At 47.4% G+C, this 14,220-nt stretch overlaps 74 non-coding genes across 74 annotated transcripts; all 74 read right to left on the bottom strand.

The window, feature by feature from the left end:
* Nucleotides 1–40: 40 nt before the first annotated feature.
* On the bottom strand, nt 41–159 carry LOC148988328 (5S ribosomal RNA). Its single transcript, XR_016163781.1, has one exon. It is a non-coding gene; the product is annotated as a 5S ribosomal RNA (ribosomal RNA).
* A 171-nt stretch (nt 160–330) lies between these two features.
* On the bottom strand, nt 331–449 carry LOC148988327 (5S ribosomal RNA). The gene has a single exon (XR_016155478.1). It is a non-coding gene; the product is annotated as a 5S ribosomal RNA (ribosomal RNA).
* Nucleotides 450–512: 63 nt separating this feature from the next.
* Nucleotides 513–631, bottom strand: LOC148988326 (5S ribosomal RNA). The gene has a single exon (XR_016162924.1). It is a non-coding gene; the product is annotated as a 5S ribosomal RNA (ribosomal RNA).
* Nucleotides 632–694: 63 nt separating this feature from the next.
* On the bottom strand, nt 695–813 carry LOC148988325 (5S ribosomal RNA). The gene has a single exon (XR_016155477.1). It is a non-coding gene; the product is annotated as a 5S ribosomal RNA (ribosomal RNA).
* Nucleotides 814–876: 63 nt separating this feature from the next.
* Nucleotides 877–995, bottom strand: LOC148988324 (5S ribosomal RNA). The gene has a single exon (XR_016155476.1). It is a non-coding gene; the product is annotated as a 5S ribosomal RNA (ribosomal RNA).
* A 171-nt stretch (nt 996–1,166) lies between these two features.
* Nucleotides 1,167–1,285, bottom strand: LOC148988323 (5S ribosomal RNA). Its single transcript, XR_016155475.1, has one exon. It is a non-coding gene; the product is annotated as a 5S ribosomal RNA (ribosomal RNA).
* Nucleotides 1,286–1,348: 63 nt separating this feature from the next.
* On the bottom strand, nt 1,349–1,467 carry LOC148988322 (5S ribosomal RNA). The gene has a single exon (XR_016155474.1). It is a non-coding gene; the product is annotated as a 5S ribosomal RNA (ribosomal RNA).
* Nucleotides 1,468–1,530: 63 nt separating this feature from the next.
* On the bottom strand, nt 1,531–1,649 carry LOC148988321 (5S ribosomal RNA). Its single transcript, XR_016155473.1, has one exon. It is a non-coding gene; the product is annotated as a 5S ribosomal RNA (ribosomal RNA).
* Nucleotides 1,650–1,712: 63 nt separating this feature from the next.
* On the bottom strand, nt 1,713–1,831 carry LOC148988320 (5S ribosomal RNA). Its single transcript, XR_016155472.1, has one exon. It is a non-coding gene; the product is annotated as a 5S ribosomal RNA (ribosomal RNA).
* A 63-nt stretch (nt 1,832–1,894) lies between these two features.
* On the bottom strand, nt 1,895–2,013 carry LOC148988319 (5S ribosomal RNA). The gene has a single exon (XR_016155471.1). It is a non-coding gene; the product is annotated as a 5S ribosomal RNA (ribosomal RNA).
* A 63-nt stretch (nt 2,014–2,076) lies between these two features.
* LOC148988318 (5S ribosomal RNA) lies at nt 2,077–2,195 on the bottom strand. The gene has a single exon (XR_016161158.1). It is a non-coding gene; the product is annotated as a 5S ribosomal RNA (ribosomal RNA).
* Nucleotides 2,196–2,258: 63 nt separating this feature from the next.
* On the bottom strand, nt 2,259–2,377 carry LOC148988317 (5S ribosomal RNA). Its single transcript, XR_016161367.1, has one exon. It is a non-coding gene; the product is annotated as a 5S ribosomal RNA (ribosomal RNA).
* A 63-nt stretch (nt 2,378–2,440) lies between these two features.
* On the bottom strand, nt 2,441–2,559 carry LOC148988316 (5S ribosomal RNA). The gene has a single exon (XR_016162923.1). It is a non-coding gene; the product is annotated as a 5S ribosomal RNA (ribosomal RNA).
* A 63-nt stretch (nt 2,560–2,622) lies between these two features.
* LOC148988315 (5S ribosomal RNA) lies at nt 2,623–2,741 on the bottom strand. The gene has a single exon (XR_016155470.1). It is a non-coding gene; the product is annotated as a 5S ribosomal RNA (ribosomal RNA).
* Nucleotides 2,742–2,804: 63 nt separating this feature from the next.
* LOC148988314 (5S ribosomal RNA) lies at nt 2,805–2,923 on the bottom strand. Its single transcript, XR_016155469.1, has one exon. It is a non-coding gene; the product is annotated as a 5S ribosomal RNA (ribosomal RNA).
* A 164-nt stretch (nt 2,924–3,087) lies between these two features.
* LOC148988313 (5S ribosomal RNA) lies at nt 3,088–3,206 on the bottom strand. The gene has a single exon (XR_016163131.1). It is a non-coding gene; the product is annotated as a 5S ribosomal RNA (ribosomal RNA).
* Nucleotides 3,207–3,269: 63 nt separating this feature from the next.
* LOC148988312 (5S ribosomal RNA) lies at nt 3,270–3,388 on the bottom strand. The gene has a single exon (XR_016155467.1). It is a non-coding gene; the product is annotated as a 5S ribosomal RNA (ribosomal RNA).
* A 63-nt stretch (nt 3,389–3,451) lies between these two features.
* LOC148988311 (5S ribosomal RNA) lies at nt 3,452–3,570 on the bottom strand. The gene has a single exon (XR_016155466.1). It is a non-coding gene; the product is annotated as a 5S ribosomal RNA (ribosomal RNA).
* Nucleotides 3,571–3,633: 63 nt separating this feature from the next.
* Nucleotides 3,634–3,752, bottom strand: LOC148988310 (5S ribosomal RNA). The gene has a single exon (XR_016163989.1). It is a non-coding gene; the product is annotated as a 5S ribosomal RNA (ribosomal RNA).
* A 63-nt stretch (nt 3,753–3,815) lies between these two features.
* On the bottom strand, nt 3,816–3,934 carry LOC148988309 (5S ribosomal RNA). Its single transcript, XR_016162295.1, has one exon. It is a non-coding gene; the product is annotated as a 5S ribosomal RNA (ribosomal RNA).
* Nucleotides 3,935–3,997: 63 nt separating this feature from the next.
* On the bottom strand, nt 3,998–4,116 carry LOC148988308 (5S ribosomal RNA). Its single transcript, XR_016155465.1, has one exon. It is a non-coding gene; the product is annotated as a 5S ribosomal RNA (ribosomal RNA).
* Nucleotides 4,117–4,179: 63 nt separating this feature from the next.
* Nucleotides 4,180–4,298, bottom strand: LOC148988307 (5S ribosomal RNA). Its single transcript, XR_016166814.1, has one exon. It is a non-coding gene; the product is annotated as a 5S ribosomal RNA (ribosomal RNA).
* A 63-nt stretch (nt 4,299–4,361) lies between these two features.
* On the bottom strand, nt 4,362–4,480 carry LOC148988306 (5S ribosomal RNA). Its single transcript, XR_016163405.1, has one exon. It is a non-coding gene; the product is annotated as a 5S ribosomal RNA (ribosomal RNA).
* Nucleotides 4,481–4,543: 63 nt separating this feature from the next.
* LOC148988305 (5S ribosomal RNA) lies at nt 4,544–4,662 on the bottom strand. The gene has a single exon (XR_016162922.1). It is a non-coding gene; the product is annotated as a 5S ribosomal RNA (ribosomal RNA).
* A 63-nt stretch (nt 4,663–4,725) lies between these two features.
* On the bottom strand, nt 4,726–4,844 carry LOC148988304 (5S ribosomal RNA). Its single transcript, XR_016155464.1, has one exon. It is a non-coding gene; the product is annotated as a 5S ribosomal RNA (ribosomal RNA).
* Nucleotides 4,845–4,907: 63 nt separating this feature from the next.
* On the bottom strand, nt 4,908–5,026 carry LOC148988303 (5S ribosomal RNA). Its single transcript, XR_016155463.1, has one exon. It is a non-coding gene; the product is annotated as a 5S ribosomal RNA (ribosomal RNA).
* Nucleotides 5,027–5,197: 171 nt separating this feature from the next.
* On the bottom strand, nt 5,198–5,316 carry LOC148988302 (5S ribosomal RNA). Its single transcript, XR_016155462.1, has one exon. It is a non-coding gene; the product is annotated as a 5S ribosomal RNA (ribosomal RNA).
* Nucleotides 5,317–5,379: 63 nt separating this feature from the next.
* LOC148988301 (5S ribosomal RNA) lies at nt 5,380–5,498 on the bottom strand. Its single transcript, XR_016155461.1, has one exon. It is a non-coding gene; the product is annotated as a 5S ribosomal RNA (ribosomal RNA).
* Nucleotides 5,499–5,561: 63 nt separating this feature from the next.
* Nucleotides 5,562–5,680, bottom strand: LOC148988300 (5S ribosomal RNA). Its single transcript, XR_016155460.1, has one exon. It is a non-coding gene; the product is annotated as a 5S ribosomal RNA (ribosomal RNA).
* Nucleotides 5,681–5,743: 63 nt separating this feature from the next.
* Nucleotides 5,744–5,862, bottom strand: LOC148988299 (5S ribosomal RNA). The gene has a single exon (XR_016155459.1). It is a non-coding gene; the product is annotated as a 5S ribosomal RNA (ribosomal RNA).
* A 63-nt stretch (nt 5,863–5,925) lies between these two features.
* Nucleotides 5,926–6,044, bottom strand: LOC148988298 (5S ribosomal RNA). The gene has a single exon (XR_016155458.1). It is a non-coding gene; the product is annotated as a 5S ribosomal RNA (ribosomal RNA).
* A 63-nt stretch (nt 6,045–6,107) lies between these two features.
* LOC148988297 (5S ribosomal RNA) lies at nt 6,108–6,226 on the bottom strand. The gene has a single exon (XR_016160283.1). It is a non-coding gene; the product is annotated as a 5S ribosomal RNA (ribosomal RNA).
* A 63-nt stretch (nt 6,227–6,289) lies between these two features.
* LOC148988296 (5S ribosomal RNA) lies at nt 6,290–6,408 on the bottom strand. The gene has a single exon (XR_016161323.1). It is a non-coding gene; the product is annotated as a 5S ribosomal RNA (ribosomal RNA).
* Nucleotides 6,409–6,579: 171 nt separating this feature from the next.
* Nucleotides 6,580–6,698, bottom strand: LOC148988295 (5S ribosomal RNA). The gene has a single exon (XR_016155456.1). It is a non-coding gene; the product is annotated as a 5S ribosomal RNA (ribosomal RNA).
* Nucleotides 6,699–6,761: 63 nt separating this feature from the next.
* On the bottom strand, nt 6,762–6,880 carry LOC148988294 (5S ribosomal RNA). Its single transcript, XR_016155455.1, has one exon. It is a non-coding gene; the product is annotated as a 5S ribosomal RNA (ribosomal RNA).
* A 63-nt stretch (nt 6,881–6,943) lies between these two features.
* Nucleotides 6,944–7,062, bottom strand: LOC148988293 (5S ribosomal RNA). The gene has a single exon (XR_016155454.1). It is a non-coding gene; the product is annotated as a 5S ribosomal RNA (ribosomal RNA).
* Nucleotides 7,063–7,125: 63 nt separating this feature from the next.
* On the bottom strand, nt 7,126–7,244 carry LOC148988292 (5S ribosomal RNA). Its single transcript, XR_016155453.1, has one exon. It is a non-coding gene; the product is annotated as a 5S ribosomal RNA (ribosomal RNA).
* A 63-nt stretch (nt 7,245–7,307) lies between these two features.
* Nucleotides 7,308–7,426, bottom strand: LOC148988291 (5S ribosomal RNA). The gene has a single exon (XR_016155452.1). It is a non-coding gene; the product is annotated as a 5S ribosomal RNA (ribosomal RNA).
* A 63-nt stretch (nt 7,427–7,489) lies between these two features.
* On the bottom strand, nt 7,490–7,608 carry LOC148988290 (5S ribosomal RNA). The gene has a single exon (XR_016155451.1). It is a non-coding gene; the product is annotated as a 5S ribosomal RNA (ribosomal RNA).
* Nucleotides 7,609–7,671: 63 nt separating this feature from the next.
* On the bottom strand, nt 7,672–7,790 carry LOC148988289 (5S ribosomal RNA). The gene has a single exon (XR_016155450.1). It is a non-coding gene; the product is annotated as a 5S ribosomal RNA (ribosomal RNA).
* Nucleotides 7,791–7,853: 63 nt separating this feature from the next.
* On the bottom strand, nt 7,854–7,972 carry LOC148988288 (5S ribosomal RNA). Its single transcript, XR_016155448.1, has one exon. It is a non-coding gene; the product is annotated as a 5S ribosomal RNA (ribosomal RNA).
* Nucleotides 7,973–8,035: 63 nt separating this feature from the next.
* On the bottom strand, nt 8,036–8,154 carry LOC148988287 (5S ribosomal RNA). Its single transcript, XR_016155447.1, has one exon. It is a non-coding gene; the product is annotated as a 5S ribosomal RNA (ribosomal RNA).
* Nucleotides 8,155–8,217: 63 nt separating this feature from the next.
* LOC148988286 (5S ribosomal RNA) lies at nt 8,218–8,336 on the bottom strand. The gene has a single exon (XR_016155446.1). It is a non-coding gene; the product is annotated as a 5S ribosomal RNA (ribosomal RNA).
* A 63-nt stretch (nt 8,337–8,399) lies between these two features.
* Nucleotides 8,400–8,518, bottom strand: LOC148988285 (5S ribosomal RNA). The gene has a single exon (XR_016155444.1). It is a non-coding gene; the product is annotated as a 5S ribosomal RNA (ribosomal RNA).
* A 63-nt stretch (nt 8,519–8,581) lies between these two features.
* LOC148988284 (5S ribosomal RNA) lies at nt 8,582–8,700 on the bottom strand. The gene has a single exon (XR_016155442.1). It is a non-coding gene; the product is annotated as a 5S ribosomal RNA (ribosomal RNA).
* Nucleotides 8,701–8,763: 63 nt separating this feature from the next.
* On the bottom strand, nt 8,764–8,882 carry LOC148988283 (5S ribosomal RNA). The gene has a single exon (XR_016162921.1). It is a non-coding gene; the product is annotated as a 5S ribosomal RNA (ribosomal RNA).
* Nucleotides 8,883–8,945: 63 nt separating this feature from the next.
* On the bottom strand, nt 8,946–9,064 carry LOC148988282 (5S ribosomal RNA). The gene has a single exon (XR_016162920.1). It is a non-coding gene; the product is annotated as a 5S ribosomal RNA (ribosomal RNA).
* Nucleotides 9,065–9,127: 63 nt separating this feature from the next.
* On the bottom strand, nt 9,128–9,246 carry LOC148988281 (5S ribosomal RNA). The gene has a single exon (XR_016155441.1). It is a non-coding gene; the product is annotated as a 5S ribosomal RNA (ribosomal RNA).
* Nucleotides 9,247–9,309: 63 nt separating this feature from the next.
* On the bottom strand, nt 9,310–9,428 carry LOC148988280 (5S ribosomal RNA). Its single transcript, XR_016155440.1, has one exon. It is a non-coding gene; the product is annotated as a 5S ribosomal RNA (ribosomal RNA).
* Nucleotides 9,429–9,600: 172 nt separating this feature from the next.
* On the bottom strand, nt 9,601–9,719 carry LOC148988279 (5S ribosomal RNA). Its single transcript, XR_016155439.1, has one exon. It is a non-coding gene; the product is annotated as a 5S ribosomal RNA (ribosomal RNA).
* A 63-nt stretch (nt 9,720–9,782) lies between these two features.
* On the bottom strand, nt 9,783–9,901 carry LOC148988278 (5S ribosomal RNA). Its single transcript, XR_016155438.1, has one exon. It is a non-coding gene; the product is annotated as a 5S ribosomal RNA (ribosomal RNA).
* A 63-nt stretch (nt 9,902–9,964) lies between these two features.
* LOC148988277 (5S ribosomal RNA) lies at nt 9,965–10,083 on the bottom strand. Its single transcript, XR_016155437.1, has one exon. It is a non-coding gene; the product is annotated as a 5S ribosomal RNA (ribosomal RNA).
* Nucleotides 10,084–10,146: 63 nt separating this feature from the next.
* On the bottom strand, nt 10,147–10,265 carry LOC148988276 (5S ribosomal RNA). The gene has a single exon (XR_016155436.1). It is a non-coding gene; the product is annotated as a 5S ribosomal RNA (ribosomal RNA).
* A 63-nt stretch (nt 10,266–10,328) lies between these two features.
* On the bottom strand, nt 10,329–10,447 carry LOC148988275 (5S ribosomal RNA). Its single transcript, XR_016155435.1, has one exon. It is a non-coding gene; the product is annotated as a 5S ribosomal RNA (ribosomal RNA).
* Nucleotides 10,448–10,510: 63 nt separating this feature from the next.
* On the bottom strand, nt 10,511–10,629 carry LOC148988274 (5S ribosomal RNA). Its single transcript, XR_016155434.1, has one exon. It is a non-coding gene; the product is annotated as a 5S ribosomal RNA (ribosomal RNA).
* A 63-nt stretch (nt 10,630–10,692) lies between these two features.
* On the bottom strand, nt 10,693–10,811 carry LOC148988273 (5S ribosomal RNA). The gene has a single exon (XR_016155432.1). It is a non-coding gene; the product is annotated as a 5S ribosomal RNA (ribosomal RNA).
* A 63-nt stretch (nt 10,812–10,874) lies between these two features.
* LOC148988272 (5S ribosomal RNA) lies at nt 10,875–10,993 on the bottom strand. Its single transcript, XR_016155431.1, has one exon. It is a non-coding gene; the product is annotated as a 5S ribosomal RNA (ribosomal RNA).
* A 63-nt stretch (nt 10,994–11,056) lies between these two features.
* Nucleotides 11,057–11,175, bottom strand: LOC148988271 (5S ribosomal RNA). Its single transcript, XR_016155430.1, has one exon. It is a non-coding gene; the product is annotated as a 5S ribosomal RNA (ribosomal RNA).
* Nucleotides 11,176–11,346: 171 nt separating this feature from the next.
* Nucleotides 11,347–11,465, bottom strand: LOC148988270 (5S ribosomal RNA). Its single transcript, XR_016155429.1, has one exon. It is a non-coding gene; the product is annotated as a 5S ribosomal RNA (ribosomal RNA).
* Nucleotides 11,466–11,528: 63 nt separating this feature from the next.
* LOC148988269 (5S ribosomal RNA) lies at nt 11,529–11,647 on the bottom strand. The gene has a single exon (XR_016155428.1). It is a non-coding gene; the product is annotated as a 5S ribosomal RNA (ribosomal RNA).
* Nucleotides 11,648–11,710: 63 nt separating this feature from the next.
* Nucleotides 11,711–11,829, bottom strand: LOC148988268 (5S ribosomal RNA). The gene has a single exon (XR_016155427.1). It is a non-coding gene; the product is annotated as a 5S ribosomal RNA (ribosomal RNA).
* Nucleotides 11,830–11,892: 63 nt separating this feature from the next.
* Nucleotides 11,893–12,011, bottom strand: LOC148988267 (5S ribosomal RNA). The gene has a single exon (XR_016155426.1). It is a non-coding gene; the product is annotated as a 5S ribosomal RNA (ribosomal RNA).
* Nucleotides 12,012–12,074: 63 nt separating this feature from the next.
* LOC148988266 (5S ribosomal RNA) lies at nt 12,075–12,193 on the bottom strand. Its single transcript, XR_016155425.1, has one exon. It is a non-coding gene; the product is annotated as a 5S ribosomal RNA (ribosomal RNA).
* Nucleotides 12,194–12,256: 63 nt separating this feature from the next.
* Nucleotides 12,257–12,375, bottom strand: LOC148988265 (5S ribosomal RNA). The gene has a single exon (XR_016155424.1). It is a non-coding gene; the product is annotated as a 5S ribosomal RNA (ribosomal RNA).
* A 63-nt stretch (nt 12,376–12,438) lies between these two features.
* On the bottom strand, nt 12,439–12,557 carry LOC148988264 (5S ribosomal RNA). Its single transcript, XR_016155423.1, has one exon. It is a non-coding gene; the product is annotated as a 5S ribosomal RNA (ribosomal RNA).
* Nucleotides 12,558–12,620: 63 nt separating this feature from the next.
* Nucleotides 12,621–12,739, bottom strand: LOC148988263 (5S ribosomal RNA). Its single transcript, XR_016155421.1, has one exon. It is a non-coding gene; the product is annotated as a 5S ribosomal RNA (ribosomal RNA).
* Nucleotides 12,740–12,802: 63 nt separating this feature from the next.
* On the bottom strand, nt 12,803–12,921 carry LOC148988262 (5S ribosomal RNA). Its single transcript, XR_016155420.1, has one exon. It is a non-coding gene; the product is annotated as a 5S ribosomal RNA (ribosomal RNA).
* A 63-nt stretch (nt 12,922–12,984) lies between these two features.
* Nucleotides 12,985–13,103, bottom strand: LOC148988261 (5S ribosomal RNA). The gene has a single exon (XR_016155419.1). It is a non-coding gene; the product is annotated as a 5S ribosomal RNA (ribosomal RNA).
* A 63-nt stretch (nt 13,104–13,166) lies between these two features.
* LOC148988260 (5S ribosomal RNA) lies at nt 13,167–13,285 on the bottom strand. Its single transcript, XR_016155418.1, has one exon. It is a non-coding gene; the product is annotated as a 5S ribosomal RNA (ribosomal RNA).
* Nucleotides 13,286–13,348: 63 nt separating this feature from the next.
* Nucleotides 13,349–13,467, bottom strand: LOC148988259 (5S ribosomal RNA). The gene has a single exon (XR_016155417.1). It is a non-coding gene; the product is annotated as a 5S ribosomal RNA (ribosomal RNA).
* Nucleotides 13,468–13,530: 63 nt separating this feature from the next.
* On the bottom strand, nt 13,531–13,649 carry LOC148988258 (5S ribosomal RNA). Its single transcript, XR_016155416.1, has one exon. It is a non-coding gene; the product is annotated as a 5S ribosomal RNA (ribosomal RNA).
* A 63-nt stretch (nt 13,650–13,712) lies between these two features.
* LOC148988257 (5S ribosomal RNA) lies at nt 13,713–13,831 on the bottom strand. Its single transcript, XR_016163611.1, has one exon. It is a non-coding gene; the product is annotated as a 5S ribosomal RNA (ribosomal RNA).
* Nucleotides 13,832–13,894: 63 nt separating this feature from the next.
* Nucleotides 13,895–14,013, bottom strand: LOC148988256 (5S ribosomal RNA). The gene has a single exon (XR_016155415.1). It is a non-coding gene; the product is annotated as a 5S ribosomal RNA (ribosomal RNA).
* A 63-nt stretch (nt 14,014–14,076) lies between these two features.
* On the bottom strand, nt 14,077–14,195 carry LOC148988255 (5S ribosomal RNA). Its single transcript, XR_016162918.1, has one exon. It is a non-coding gene; the product is annotated as a 5S ribosomal RNA (ribosomal RNA).
* Between the last annotated feature and the right edge of the window lie 25 nt (nt 14,196–14,220).

Here is a 14,220-nt window from a genome sequence, read left to right as displayed (position 1 = left end):
TATTTGAATGGTTAGAACATTAGGGTAGTAAACTACATAAAGCTTACAGCACCTGGTATTCCCAGGCGGTCTCCCATCCAAGTACTAACCAGGCCCGACCCTGCTTAGCTTCCGAGATGAGACGAGTTCGGGCGTTCTCAAGGTGGTATGGCCGTAAGCGAAATCTGCAGCCAAAATTGGGCTATTTGAAGAAGAAAAAAAAGAGACTCTTTCAGGCTTTCTGAAGAAACTGAGAGACTATTTCAGGAATTTTGAGGGGAAAAAAGACAATTTAGGATTTTTGAAACATTTCATTGACTCTTTTTTTTTTTTTTTTTTTTTAAACAATAAAGCTTACAGCACCTGGTATTCCCAGGCGGTCTCCCATCCAAGTACTAACCAGGCCCGACCCTGCTTAGCTTCCGAGATCAGACGAGTTCGGGCGTTCTCAAGGTGGTATGGCCGTAAGCGAAATCTGCTGCCAAAATTGGGCTATTTGAATGGTTAGAACATTAGGGTAGTAAACTACATAAAGCTTACAGCACCTGGTATTCCCAGGCGGTCTCCCATCCAAGTACTAACCAGGCCCGACCCTGCTTAGCTTCCGAGATCAGACGAGTTCGGGCGTTCTCAAGGTGGTATGGTCGTAAGCGAAATCTCCTGCCAAAATTGGGCTATTTGAATGGTTAGAACATTAGGGTAGTAAACTACATAAAGCTTACAGCACCTGGTATTCCCAGGCGGTCTCCCATCCAAGTACTAACCAGGCCCGACCCTGCTTAGCTTCCGAGATCAGACGAGTTCGGGCGTTCTCAAGGTGGTATGGCCGTAAGCGAAATCTGCTGCCAAAATTGGGCTATTTGAATGATTAGAACATTAGGGTAGTAAACTACATAAAGCTTACAGCACCTGGTATTCCCAGGCGGTCTCCCATCCAAGTACTAACCAGGCCCGACCCTGCTTAGCTTCCGAGATCAGACGAGTTCGGGCGTTCTCAAGGTGGTATGGCCGTAAGCGAAATCTGCAGCCAAAATTGGGCTATTTGAAGAAGAAAAAAAAGAGACTCTTTCAGGCTTTCTGAAGAAACTGAGAGACTATTTCAGGAATTTTGAGGGGAAAAAAGACAATTTAGGATTTTTGAAACATTTCATTGACTCTTTTTTTTTTTTTTTTTTTTTAAACAATAAAGCTTACAGCACCTGGTATTCCCAGGCGGTCTCCCATCCAAGTACTAACCAGGCCCGACCCTGCTTAGCTTCCGAGATCAGACGAGTTCGGGCGTTCTCAAGGTGGTATGGCCGTAAGCGAAATCTGCTGCCAAAATTGGGCTATTTGAATAGTTAAAACATTAGGGTAGTAAACTATATAAAGCTTACAGCACCTGGTATTCCCAGGCGGTCTCCCATCCAAGTACTAACCAGGCCCGACCCTGCTTAGCTTCCGAGATCAGACGAGTTCGGGCGTTCTCAAGGTGGTATGGCCGTAAGCGAAATCTGCTGCCAAAATTGGGCTATTTGAATGGTTAGAACATTAGGGTAGTAAACTATATAAAGCTTACAGCACCTGGTATTCCCAGGCGGTCTCCCATCCAAGTACTAACCAGGCCCGACCCTGCTTAGCTTCCGAGATCAGACGAGTTCGGGCGTTCTCAAGGTGGTATGGCCGTAAGCGAAATCTGCTGCCAAAATTGGGCTATTTGAATAGTTAAAACATTAGGGTAGTAAACTATATAAAGCTTACAGCACCTGGTATTCCCAGGCGGTCTCCCATCCAAGTACTAACCAGGCCCGACCCTGCTTAGCTTCCGAGATCAGACGAGTTCGGGCGTTCTCAAGGTGGTATGGCCGTAAGCGAAATCTGCTGCCAAAATTGGGCTATTTGAATGGTTAGAACATTAGGGTAGTAAACTATATAAAGCTTACAGCACCTGGTATTCCCAGGCGGTCTCCCATCCAAGTACTAACCAGGCCCGACCCTGCTTAGCTTCCGAGATCAGACGAGTTCGGGCGTTCTCAAGGTGGTATGGCCGTAAGCGAAATCTGCTGCCAAAATTGGGCTATTTGAATGGTTAGAACATTAGGGTAGTAAACTATATAAAGCTTACAGCACCTGGTATTCCCAGGCGGTCTCCCATCCAAGTACTAACCAGGCCCGACCCTGCTTAGCTTCCGAGACCAGACGAGTTCGGGCGTTCTCAAGGTGGTATGGCCGTAAGCGAAATCTGCTGCCAAAATTGGGCTATTTGAATGGTTAGAACATTAGGGTAGTAAACTATATAAAGCTTACAGCACCTGGTATTCACAGGCGGTCTCCCATCCAAGTACTAACCAGGCCCGACCCTGCTTAGCTTCCGAGATCAGACGAGTTCGGGCGTTCTCAAGGTGGTATGGCCGTAAGCGAAATCTGCTGCCAAAATTGGGCTATTTGAATGGTTAGAACATTAGGGTAGTAAACTACATAAAGCTTACAGCACCTGGTATTCCCAGGCGGTCTCCCATCCAAGTACTAACCAGGCCCGACCCTGCTTAGCTTCCGAGATCAGACGAGTTCGGGCGTTCTCAAGGTGGTATGGTCGTAAGCGAAATCTCCTGCCAAAATTGGGCTATTTGAATGGTTAGAACATTAGGGTAGTAAACTACATAAAGCTTACAGCACCTGGTATTCCCAGGCGGTCTCCCATCCAAGTACTAACCAGGCCCGACCCTGCTTAGCTTCCGAGATCAGACGAGTTCGGGCGTTCTCAAGGTGGTATGGCCGTAAGCGAAATCTGCTGCCAAAATTGGGCTATTTGAATGGTTAGAACATTAGGGTAGTAAACTACATAAAGCTTACAGCACCTGGTATTCCCAGGCGGTCTCCCATCCAAGTACTAACCAGGCCCGACCCTGCTTAGCTTCCGAGATCAGACGAGTTCGGGCGTTCTCAAGGTGGTATGGCCGTAAGCGAAATCTGCAGCCAAAATTGGGCTATTTGAAGAAGAAAAAAAAGAGACTCTTTCAGGCTTTCTGAAGAAACTGAGAGACTATTTCAGGAATTTTGAGGGGAAAAAAGACAATTTAGGATTTTTGAAACATTTCATTGACTCTTTTTTTTTTTTTTAAACAATAAAGCTTACAGCACTTGGTATTCCCAGGCGGTCTCCCATCCAAGTACTAACCAGGCCCGACCCTGCTTAGCTTCCGAGATCAGACGAGTTCGGGCGTTCTCAAGGTGGTATGGCCGTAAGCGAAATCTGCTGCCAAAATTGGGCTATTTGAATAGTTAAAACATTAGGGTAGTAAACTATATAAAGCTTACAGCACCTGGTATTCCCAGGCGGTCTCCCATCCAAGTACTAACCAGGCCCGACCCTGCTTAGCTTCCGAGATCAGACGAGTTCGGGCGTTCTCAAGGTGGTATGGCCGTAAGCGAAATCTGCTGCCAAAATTGGGCTATTTGAATGGTTAGAACATTAGGGTAGTAAACTATATAAAGCTTACAGCACCTGGTATTCCCAGGCGGTCTCCCATCCAAGTACTAACCAGGCCCGACCCTGCTTAGCTTCCGAGATCAGACGAGTTCGGGCGTTCTCAAGGTGGTATGGCCGTAAGCGAAATCTGCTGCCAAAATTGGGCTATTTGAATAGTTAAAACATTAGGGTAGTAAACTATATAAAGCTTACAGCACCTGCTATTCCCAGGCGGTCTCCCATCCAAGTACTAACCAGGCCCGACCCTGCCTAGCTTCCGAGATCAGACGAGTTCGGGCGTTCTCAAGGTGGTATGGCCGTAAGCGAAATCTGCTGCCAAAATTGGGCTATTTGAATAGTTGAAACATTAGGGTAGTAAACTATATAAAGCTTACAGCACCTGCTATTCCCAGGCGGTCTCCCATCCAAGTACTAACCAGGCCCGACCCTGCTTAGCTTCCGAGATCAGACGAGTTCGGGCGTTCTCAAGGTGGTATGGCCGTAAGCGAAATCTGCTGCCAAAATTGGGCTATTTGAATGGTTAGAACATTAGGGTAGTAAACTATATAAAGCTTACAGCACCTGGTATTCCCAGGCGGTCTCCCATCCAAGTACTAACCAGGCCCGACCCTGCTTAGCTTCCGAGATCAGACGAGTTCGGGCGTTCTCAAGGTGGTATGGCCGTAAGCGAAATCTGCTGCCAAAATTGGGCTATTTGAATAGTTAAAACATTAGGGTAGTAAACTATATAAAGCTTACAGCACCTGGTATTCCCAGGCGGTCTCCCATCCAAGTACTAACCAGGCCCAACCCTGCTTAGCTTCCGAGATCAGACGAGTTCGGGCGTTCTCAAGGTGGTATGGCCGTAAGCGAAATCTGCTGCCAAAATTGGGCTATTTGAATGGTTAGAACATTAGGGTAGTAAACTATATAAAGCTTACAGCACCTGGTATTCCCAGGCGGTCTCCCATCCAAGTACTAACCAGGCCCGACCCTGCTTAGCTTCCGAGATCAGACGAGTTCGGGCGTTCTCAAGGTGGTATGGTCGTAAACGAAATCTCCTGCCAAAATTGGGCTATTTGAATGGTTAGAACATTAGGGTAGTAAACTACATAAAGCTTACAGCACCTGGTATTCCCAGGCGGTCTCCCATCCAAGTACTAACCAGGCCCGACCCTGCTTAGCTTCCGAGATCAGACGAGTTCGGGCGTTCTCAAGGTGGTATGGTCGTAAGCGAAATCTCCTGCCAAAATTGGGCTATTTGAATGGTTAGAACATTAGGGTAGTAAACTACATAAAGCTTACAGCACCTGGTATTCCCAGGCGGTCTCCCATCCAAGTACTAACCAGGCCCGACCCTGCTTAGCTTCCGAGATCAGACGAGTTCGGGCGTTCTCAAGGTGGTATGGCCGTAAGCGAAATCTGCTGCCAAAATTGGGCTATTTGAATGGTTAGAACATTAGGGTAGTAAACTACATAAAGCTTACAGCACCTGGTATTCCCAGGCGGTCTCCCATCCAAGTACTAACCAGGCCCGACCCTGCTTAGCTTCCGAGATCAGACGAGTTCGGGCGTTCTCAAGGTGGTATGGCCGTAAGCGAAATCTGCAGCCAAAATTGGGCTATTTGAAGAAGAAAAAAAAGAGACTCTTTCAGGCTTTCTGAAGAAACTGAGAGACTATTTCAGGAATTTTGAGGGGAAAAAAGACAATTTAGGATTTTTGAAACATTTCATTGACTCTTTTTTTTTTTTTTTTTTTTTAAACAATAAAGCTTACAGCACCTGGTATTCCCAGGCGGTCTCCCATCCAAGTACTAACCAGGCCCGACCCTGCTTAGCTTCCGAGATCAGACGAGTTCGGGCGTTCTCAAGGTGGTATGGCCGTAAGCGAAATCTGCTGCCAAAATTGGGCTATTTGAATAGTTAAAACATTAGGGTAGTAAACTATATAAAGCTTACAGCACCTGGTATTCCCAGGCGGTCTCCCATCCAAGTACTAACCAGGCCCGACCCTGCTTAGCTTCCGAGATCAGACGAGTTCGGGCGTTCTCAAGGTGGTATGGCCGTAAGCGAAATCTGCTGCCAAAATTGGGCTATTTGAATAGTTAAAACATTAGGGTAGTAAACTATATAAAGCTTACAGCACCTGGTATTCCCAGGCGGTCTCCCATCCAAGTACTAACCAGGCCCGACCCTGCTTAGCTTCCGAGATCAGACGAGTTCGGGCGTTCTCAAGGTGGTATGGCCGTAAGCGAAATCTGCTGCCAAAATTGGGCTATTTGAATGGTTAGAACATTAGGGTAGTAAACTATATAAAGCTTACAGCACCTGGTATTCCCAGGCGGTCTCCCATCCAAGTACTAACCAGGCCCGACCCTGCTTAGCTTCCGAGATCAGACGAGTTCGGGCGTTCTCAAGGTGGTATGGCCGTAAGCGAAATCTGCTGCCAAAATTGGGCTATTTGAATAGTTAAAACATTAGGGTAGTAAACTATATAAAGCTTACAGCACCTGGTATTCCCAGGCGGTCTCCCATCCAAGTACTAACCAGGCCCGACCCTGCTTAGCTTCCGAGATCAGACGAGTTCGGGCGTTCTCAAGGTGGTATGGCCGTAAGCGAAATCTGCTGCCAAAATTGGGCTATTTGAATGGTTAGAACATTAGGGTAGTAAACTATATAAAGCTTACAGCACCTGGTATTCCCAGGCGGTCTCCCATCGAAGTACTAACCAGGCCCGACCCTGCTTAGCTTCCGAGATCAGACGAGTTCGGGCGTTCTCAAGGTGGTATGGCCGTAAGCGAAATCTGCTGCCAAAATTGGGCTATTTGAATGGTTAGAACATTAGGGTAGTAAACTACATAAAGCTTACAGCACCTGGTATTCCCAGGCGGTCTCCCATCCAAGTACTAACCAGGCCCGACCCTGCTTAGCTTCCGAGATCAGACGAGTTCGGGCGTTCTCAAGATGGTATGGCCGTAAGCGAAATCTGCAGCCAAAATTGGGCTATTTGAAGAAGAAAAAAAAAGAGACTCTTTCAGGCTTTCTGAAGAAACTGAGAGACTATTTCAGGAATTTTGAGGGGAAAAAAGACAATTTAGGATTTTTGAAACATTTCATTGACTCTTTTTTTTTTTTTTTTTTTTAAACAATAAAGCTTACAGCACCTGGTATTCCCAGGCGGTCTCCCATCCAAGTACTAACCAGGCCCGACCCTGCTTAGCTTCCGAGATCAGACGAGTTCGGGCGTTCTCAAGGTGGTATGGCCGTAAGCGAAATCTGCTGCCAAAATTGGGCTATTTGAATAGTTAAAACATTAGGGTAGTAAACTATATAAAGCTTACAGCACCTGGTATTCCCAGGCGGTCTCCCATCCAAGTACTAACCAGGCCCGACCCTGCTTAGCTTCCGAGATCAGACGAGTTCGGGCGTTCTCAAGGTGGTATGGCCGTAAGCGAAATCTGCTGCCAAAATTGGGCTATTTGAATGGTTAGAACATTAGGGTAGTAAACTATATAAAGCTTACAGCACCTGGTATTCCCAGGCGGTCTCCCATCCAAGTACTAACCAGGCCCGACCCTGCTTAGCTTCCGAGATCAGACGAGTTCGGGCGTTCTCAAGGTGGTATGGCCGTAAGCGAAATCTGCTGCCAAAATTGGGCTATTTGAATGGTTAGAACATTAGGGTAGTAAACTATATAAAGCTTACAGCACCTGGTATTCCCAGGCGGTCTCCCATCCAAGTACTAACCAGGCCCGACCCTGCTTAGCTTCCGAGATCAGACGAGTTCGGGCGTTCTCAAGGTGGTATGGCCGTAAGCGAAATCTGCTGCCAAAATTGGGCTATTTGAATAGTTAAAACATTAGGGTAGTAAACTATATAAAGCTTACAGCACCTGGTATTCCCAGGCGGTCTCCCATCCAAGTACTAACCAGGCCCGACCCTGCTTAGCTTCCGAGATCAGACGAGTTCGGGCGTTCTCAAGGTGGTATGGCCGTAAGCGAAATCTGCTGCCAAAATTGGGCTATTTGAATAGTTAAAACATTAGGGTAGTAAACTATATAAAGCTTACAGCACCTGGTATTCCCAGGCGGTCTCCCATCCAAGTACTAACCAGGCCCGACCCTGCTTAGCTTCCGAGATCAGACGAGTTCGGGCGTTCTCAAGGTGGTATGGCCGTAAGCGAAATCTGCTGCCAAAATTGGGCTATTTGAATGGTTAGAACATTAGGGTAGTAAACTATATAAAGCTTACAGCACCTGGTATTCCCAGGCGGTCTCCCATCCAAGTACTAACCAGGCCCGACCCTGCTTAGCTTCCGAGATCAGACGAGTTCGGGCGTTCTCAAGGTGGTATGGCCGTAAGCGAAATCTGCTGCCAAAATTGGGCTATTTGAATGGTTAGAACATTAGGGTAGTAAACTATATAAAGCTTACAGCACCTGGTATTCCCAGGCGGTCTCCCATCCAAGTACTAACCAGGCCCGACCCTGCTTAGCTTCCGAGATCAGACGAGTTCGGGCGTTCTCAAGGTGGTATGGCCGTAAGCGAAATCTGCTGCCAAAATTGGGCTATTTGAATAGTTAAAACATTAGGGTAGTAAACTATATAAAGCTTACAGCACCTGGTATTCCCAGGCGGTCTCCCATCCAAGTACTAACCAGGCCCGACCCTGCTTAGCTTCCGAGATCAGACGAGTTCGGGCGTTCTCAAGGTGGTATGGCCGTAAGCGAAATCTGCTGCCAAAATTGGGCTATTTGAATGGTTAGAACATTAGGGTAGTAAACTACATAAAGCTTACAGCACCTGGTATTCCCAGGCGGTCTCCCATCCAAGTACTAACCAGGCCCGACCCTGCTTAGCTTCCGAGATCAGACGAGTTCGGGCGTTCTCAAGGTGGTATGGCCGTAAGCGAAATCTGCTGCCAAAATTGGGCTATTTGAATGGTTAGAACATTAGGGTAGTAAACTATATAAAGCTTACAGCACCTGGTATTCCCAGGCGGTCTCCCATCCAAGTACTAACCAGGCCCGACCCTGCTTAGCTTCCGAGATCAGACGAGTTCGGGCGTTCTCAAGGTGGTATGGCCGTAAGCGAAATCTGCTGCCAAAATTGGGCTATTTGAATGGTTAGAACATTAGGGTAGTAAACTATATAAAGCTTACAGCACCTGGTATTCCCAGGCGGTCTCCCATCCAAGTACTAACCAGGCCCGACCCTGCTTAGCTTCCGAGATCAGACGAGTTCGGGCGTTCTCAAGGTGGTATGGCCGTAAGCGAAATCTGCTGCCAAAATTGGGCTATTTGAATGGTTAGAACATTAGGGTAGTAAACTACATAAAGCTTACAGCACCTGGTATTCCCAGGCGGTCTCCCATCCAAGTACTAACCAGGCCCGACCCTGCTTAGCTTCCGAGATCAGACGAGTTCGGGCGTTCTCAAGGTGGTATGGTCGTAAGCGAAATCTCCTGCCAAAATTGGGCTATTTGAATGGTTAGAACATTAGGGTAGTAAACTACATAAAGCTTACAGCACCTGGTATTCCCAGGCGGTCTCCCATCCAAGTACTAACCAGGCCCGACCCTGCTTAGCTTCCGAGATCAGACGAGTTCGGGCGTTCTCAAGGTGGTATGGTCGTAAGCGAAATCTCCTGCCAAAATTGGGCTATTTGAATGGTTAGAACATTAGGGTAGTAAACTACATAAAGCTTACAGCACCTGGTATTCCCAGGCGGTCTCCCATCCAAGTACTAACCAGGCCCGACCCTGCTTAGCTTCCGAGATCAGACGAGTTCGGGCGTTCTCAAGGTGGTATGGCCGTAAGCGAAATCTGCTGCCAAAATTGGGCTATTTGAATGGTTAGAACATTAGGGTAGTAAACTACATAAAGCTTACAGCACCTGGTATTCCCAGGCGGTCTCCCATCCAAGTACTAACCAGGCCCGACCCTGCTTAGCTTCCGAGATCAGACGAGTTCGGGCGTTCTCAAGGTGGTATGGCCGTAAGCGAAATCTGCAGCCAAAATTGGGCTATTTGAAGAAGAAAAAAAAGAGACTCTTTCAGGCTTTCTGAAGAAACTGAGAGACTATTTCAGGAATTTTGAGGGGAAAAAAGACAATTTAGGATTTTTGAAACATTTCATTGACTCTTTTTTTTTTTTTTTTTTTTTTAAACAATAAAGCTTACAGCACCTGGTATTCCCAGGCGGTCTCCCATCCAAGTACTAACCAGGCCCGACCCTGCTTAGCTTCCGAGATCAGACGAGTTCGGGCGTTCTCAAGGTGGTATGGCCGTAAGCGAAATCTGCTGCCAAAATTGGGCTATTTGAATAGTTAAAACATTAGGGTAGTAAACTATATAAAGCTTACAGCACCTGGTATTCCCAGGCGGTCTCCCATCCAAGTACTAACCAGGCCCGACCCTGCTTAGCTTCCGAGATCAGACGAGTTCGGGCGTTCTCAAGGTGGTATGGCCGTAAGCGAAATCTGCTGCCAAAATTGGGCTATTTGAATAGTTAAAACATTAGGGTAGTAAACTATATAAAGCTTACAGCACCTGGTATTCCCAGGCGGTCTCCCATCCAAGTACTAACCAGGCCCGACCCTGCTTAGCTTCCGAGATCAGACGAGTTCGGGCGTTCTCAAGGTGGTATGGCCGTAAGCGAAATCTGCTGCCAAAATTGGGCTATTTGAATGGTTAGAACATTAGGGTAGTAAACTATATAAAGCTTACAGCACCTGGTATTCCCAGGCGGTCTCCCATCCAAGTACTAACCAGGCCCGACCCTGCTTAGCTTCCGAGATCAGACGAGTTCGGGCGTTCTCAAGGTGGTATGGCCGTAAGCGAAATCTGCTGCCAAAATTGGGCTATTTGAATAGTTAAAACATTAGGGTAGTAAACTATATAAAGCTTACAGCACCTGGTATTCCCAGGCGGTCTCCCATCCAAGTACTAACCAGGCCCGACCCTGCTTAGCTTCCGAGATCAGACGAGTTCGGGCGTTCTCAAGGTGGTATGGCCGTAAGCGAAATCTGCTGCCAAAATTGGGCTATTTGAATGGTTAGAACATTAGGGTAGTAAACTATATAAAGCTTACAGCACCTGGTATTCCCAGGCGGTCTCCCATCCAAGTACTAACCAGGCCCGACCCTGCTTAGCTTCCGAGATCAGACGAGTTCGGGCGTTCTCAAGGTGGTATGGCCGTAAGCGAAATCTGCTGCCAAAATTGGGCTATTTGAATAGTTAAAACATTAGGGTAGTAAACTACATAAAGCTTACAGCACCTGGTATTCCCAGGCGGTCTCCCATCCAAGTACTAACCAGGCCCGACCCTGCTTAGCTTCCGAGATCAGACGAGTTCGGGCGTTCTCAAGGTGGTATGGCCGTAAGCGAAATCTGCTGCCAAAATTGGGCTATTTGAATGGTTAGAACATTAGGGTAGTAAACTATATAAAGCTTACAGCACCTGGTATTCCCAGGCGGTCTCCCATCCAAGTACTAACCAGGCCCGACCCTGCTTAGCTTCCGAGATCAGACGAGTTCGGGCGTTCTCAAGGTGGTATGGCCGTAAGCGAAATCTGCTGCCAAAATTGGGCTATTTGAATGGTTAGAACATTAGGGTAGTAAACTACATAAAGCTTACAGCACCTGGTATTCCCAGGCGGTCTCCCATCCAAGTACTAACCAGGCCCGACCCTGCTTAGCTTCCGAGATCAGACGAGTTCGGGCGTTCTCAAGGTGGTATGGCCGTAAGCGAAATCTGCAGCCAAAATTGGGCTATTTGAAGAAGAAAAAAAAGAGACTCTTTCAGGCTTTCTGAAGAAACTGAGAGACTATTTCAGGAATTTTGAGGGGAAAAAAGACAATTTAGGATTTTTGAAACATTTCATTGACTCTTTTTTTTTTTTTTTTTTTTTAAACAATAAAGCTTACAGCACCTGGTATTCCCAGGCGGTCTCCCATCCAAGTACTAACCAGGCCCGACCCTGCTTAGCTTCCGAGATCAGACGAGTTCGGGCGTTCTCAAGGTGGTATGGCCGTAAGCGAAATCTGCTGCCAAAATTGGGCTATTTGAATAGTTAAAACATTAGGGTAGTAAACTATATAAAGCTTACAGCACCTGGTATTCCCAGGCGGTCTCCCATCCAAGTACTAACCAGGCCCGACCCTGCTTAGCTTCCGAGATCAGACGAGTTCGGGCGTTCTCAAGGTGGTATGGCCGTAAGCGAAATCTGCTGCCAAAATTGGGCTATTTGAATAGTTAAAACCTTAGGGTAGTAAACTATATAAAGCTTACAGCACCTGGTATTCCCAGGCGGTCTCCCATCCAAGTACTAACCAGGCCCGACCCTGCTTAGCTTCCGAGATCAGACGAGTTCGGGCGTTCTCAAGGTGGTATGGCCGTAAGCGAAATCTGCTGCCAAAATTGGGCTATTTGAATGGTTAGAACATTAGGGTAGTAAACTATATAAAGCTTACAGCACCTGGTATTCCCAGGCGGTCTCCCATCCAAGTACTAACCAGGCCCGACCCTGCTTAGCTTCCGAGATCAGACGAGTTCGGGCGTTCTCAAGGTGGTATGGCCGTAAGCGAAATCTGCTGCCAAAATTGGGCTATTTGAATAGTTAAAACATTAGGGTAGTAAACTATATAAAGCTTACAGCACCTGGTATTCCCAGGCGGTCTCCCATCCAAGTACTAACCAGGCCCGACCCTGCTTAGCTTCCGAGATCAGACGAGTTCGGGCGTTCTCAAGGTGGTATGGCCGTAAGCGAAATCTGCTGCCAAAATTGGGCTATTTGAATGGTTAGAACATTAGGGTAGTAAACTATATAAAGCTTACAGCACCTGGTATTCCCAGGCGGTCTCCCATCCAAGTACTAACCAGGCCCGACCCTGCTTAGCTTCCGAGATCAGACGAGTTCGGGCGTTCTCAAGGTGGTATGGCCGTAAGCGAAATCTGCTGCCAAAATTGGGCTATTTGAATAGTTAAAACATTAGGGTAGTAAACTATATAAAGCTTACAGCACCTGGTATTCCCAGGCGGTCTCCCATCCAAGTACTAACCAGGCCCGACCCTGCTTAGCTTCCGAGATCAGACGAGTTCGGGCGTTCTCAAGGTGGTATGGCCGTAAGCGAAATCTGCTGCCAAAATTGGGCTATTTGAATGGTTAGAACATTAGGGTAGTAAACTATATAAAGCTTACAGCACCTGGTATTCCCAGGCGGTCTCCCATCCAAGTACTAACCAGGCCCGACCCTGCTTAGCTTCCGAGATCAGACGAGTTCGGGCGTTCTCAAGGTGGTATGGCCGTAAGCGAAATCTGCTGCCAAAATTGGGCTATTTGAATAGTTAAAACATTAGGGTAGTAAACTATATAAAGCTTACAGCACCTGGTATTCCCAGGCGGTCTCCCATCCAAGTACTAACCAGGCCCGACCCTGCTTAGCTTCCGAGATCAGACGAGTTCGGGCGTTCTCAAGGTGGTATGGCCGTAAGCGAAATCTGCTGCCAAAATTGGGCTATTTGAATGGTTAGAACATTAGGGTAGTAAACTATATAAAGCTTACAGCACCTGGTATTCCCAGGCGGTCTCCCATCCAAGTACTAACCAGGCCCGACCCTGCTTAGCTTCCGAGATCAGACGAGTTCGGGCGTTCTCAAGGTGGTATGGCCGTAAGCGAAATCTGCTGCCAAAATTGGGCTATTTGAATGGTTAGAACATTAGGGTAGTAAACTATATAAAGCTTACAGCACCTGGTATTCCCAGGCGGTCTCCCATCCAAGTACTAACCAGGCCCGACCCTGCTTAGCTTCCGAGATCAGACGAGTTCGGGCGTTCTCAAGGTGGTATGGCCGTAAGCGAAATCTGCTGCCAAAATTGGGCTATTTGAATAGTTAAAACATTAGGGTAGTAAACTATATAAAGCTTACAGCACCTGGTATTCCCAGGCGGTCTCCCATCCAAGTACTAACCAGGCCCGACCCTGCTTAGCTTCCGAGATCAGACGAGTTCGGGCGTTCTCAAGGTGGTATGGCCGTAAGCGAAATCTGCTGCCAAAATTGGGCTATTTGAATGGTTAGAACATTAGGGTAGTAAACTACATAAAGCTTACAGCACCTGGTATTCCCAGGCGGTCTCCCATCCAAGTACTAACCAGGCCCGACCCTGCTTAGCTTCCGAGATCAGACGAGTTCGGGCGTTCTCAAGGTGGTATGGCCGTAAGCGAAATCTGCTGCCAAAATTGGGCTATTTGAATGGTTAGAACATTAGGGTAGTAAACTATATAAAGCTTAGAGCACCTGGTATTCCCAGGCGGTCTCCCATCCAAGTACTAACCAGGCCCGACCCTGCTTAGCTTCCGAGATCAGACGAGTTCGGGCGTTCTCAAGGTGGTATGGCCGTAAGCGAAATCTGCTGCCAAAATTGGGCTATTTGAATGGTTAGAACATTAGGGTAGTAAACTATATAAAGCTTACAGCACCTGGTATTCCCAGGCGGTCTCCCATCCAAGTACTAACCAGGCCCGACCCTGCTTAGCTTCCGAGATCAGACGAGTTCGGGCGTTCTCAAGGTGGTATGGCCGTAAGCGAAATCTGCTGCCAAAATTGGGCTATTTGAATGGTTAGAACATTAGGGTAGTAAACTACATAAAGCTTACAGCACCTGGTATTCCCAGGCGGTCTCCCATCCAAGTACTAACCAGGCCCGACCCTGCTTAGCTTCCGAGATCAGACGAGTTCGGGCGTTCTCAAGGTGGTATGGTCGTAAGCGAAATCTCCTGCCAAAATTGGGCTA

The sequence above is a fragment of the Pimephales promelas genome, chromosome 3 (genome assembly GCF_988280905.1).
Source record: "Pimephales promelas chromosome 3, fPimPro1.hap1.1, whole genome shotgun sequence".
NCBI lineage: Eukaryota > Metazoa > Chordata > Actinopteri > Cypriniformes > Leuciscidae > Pimephales > Pimephales promelas.
The sequence above is the reverse complement of the archived record's forward strand: the minus strand, read 5'-3'. Positions and strand labels throughout refer to the sequence as shown.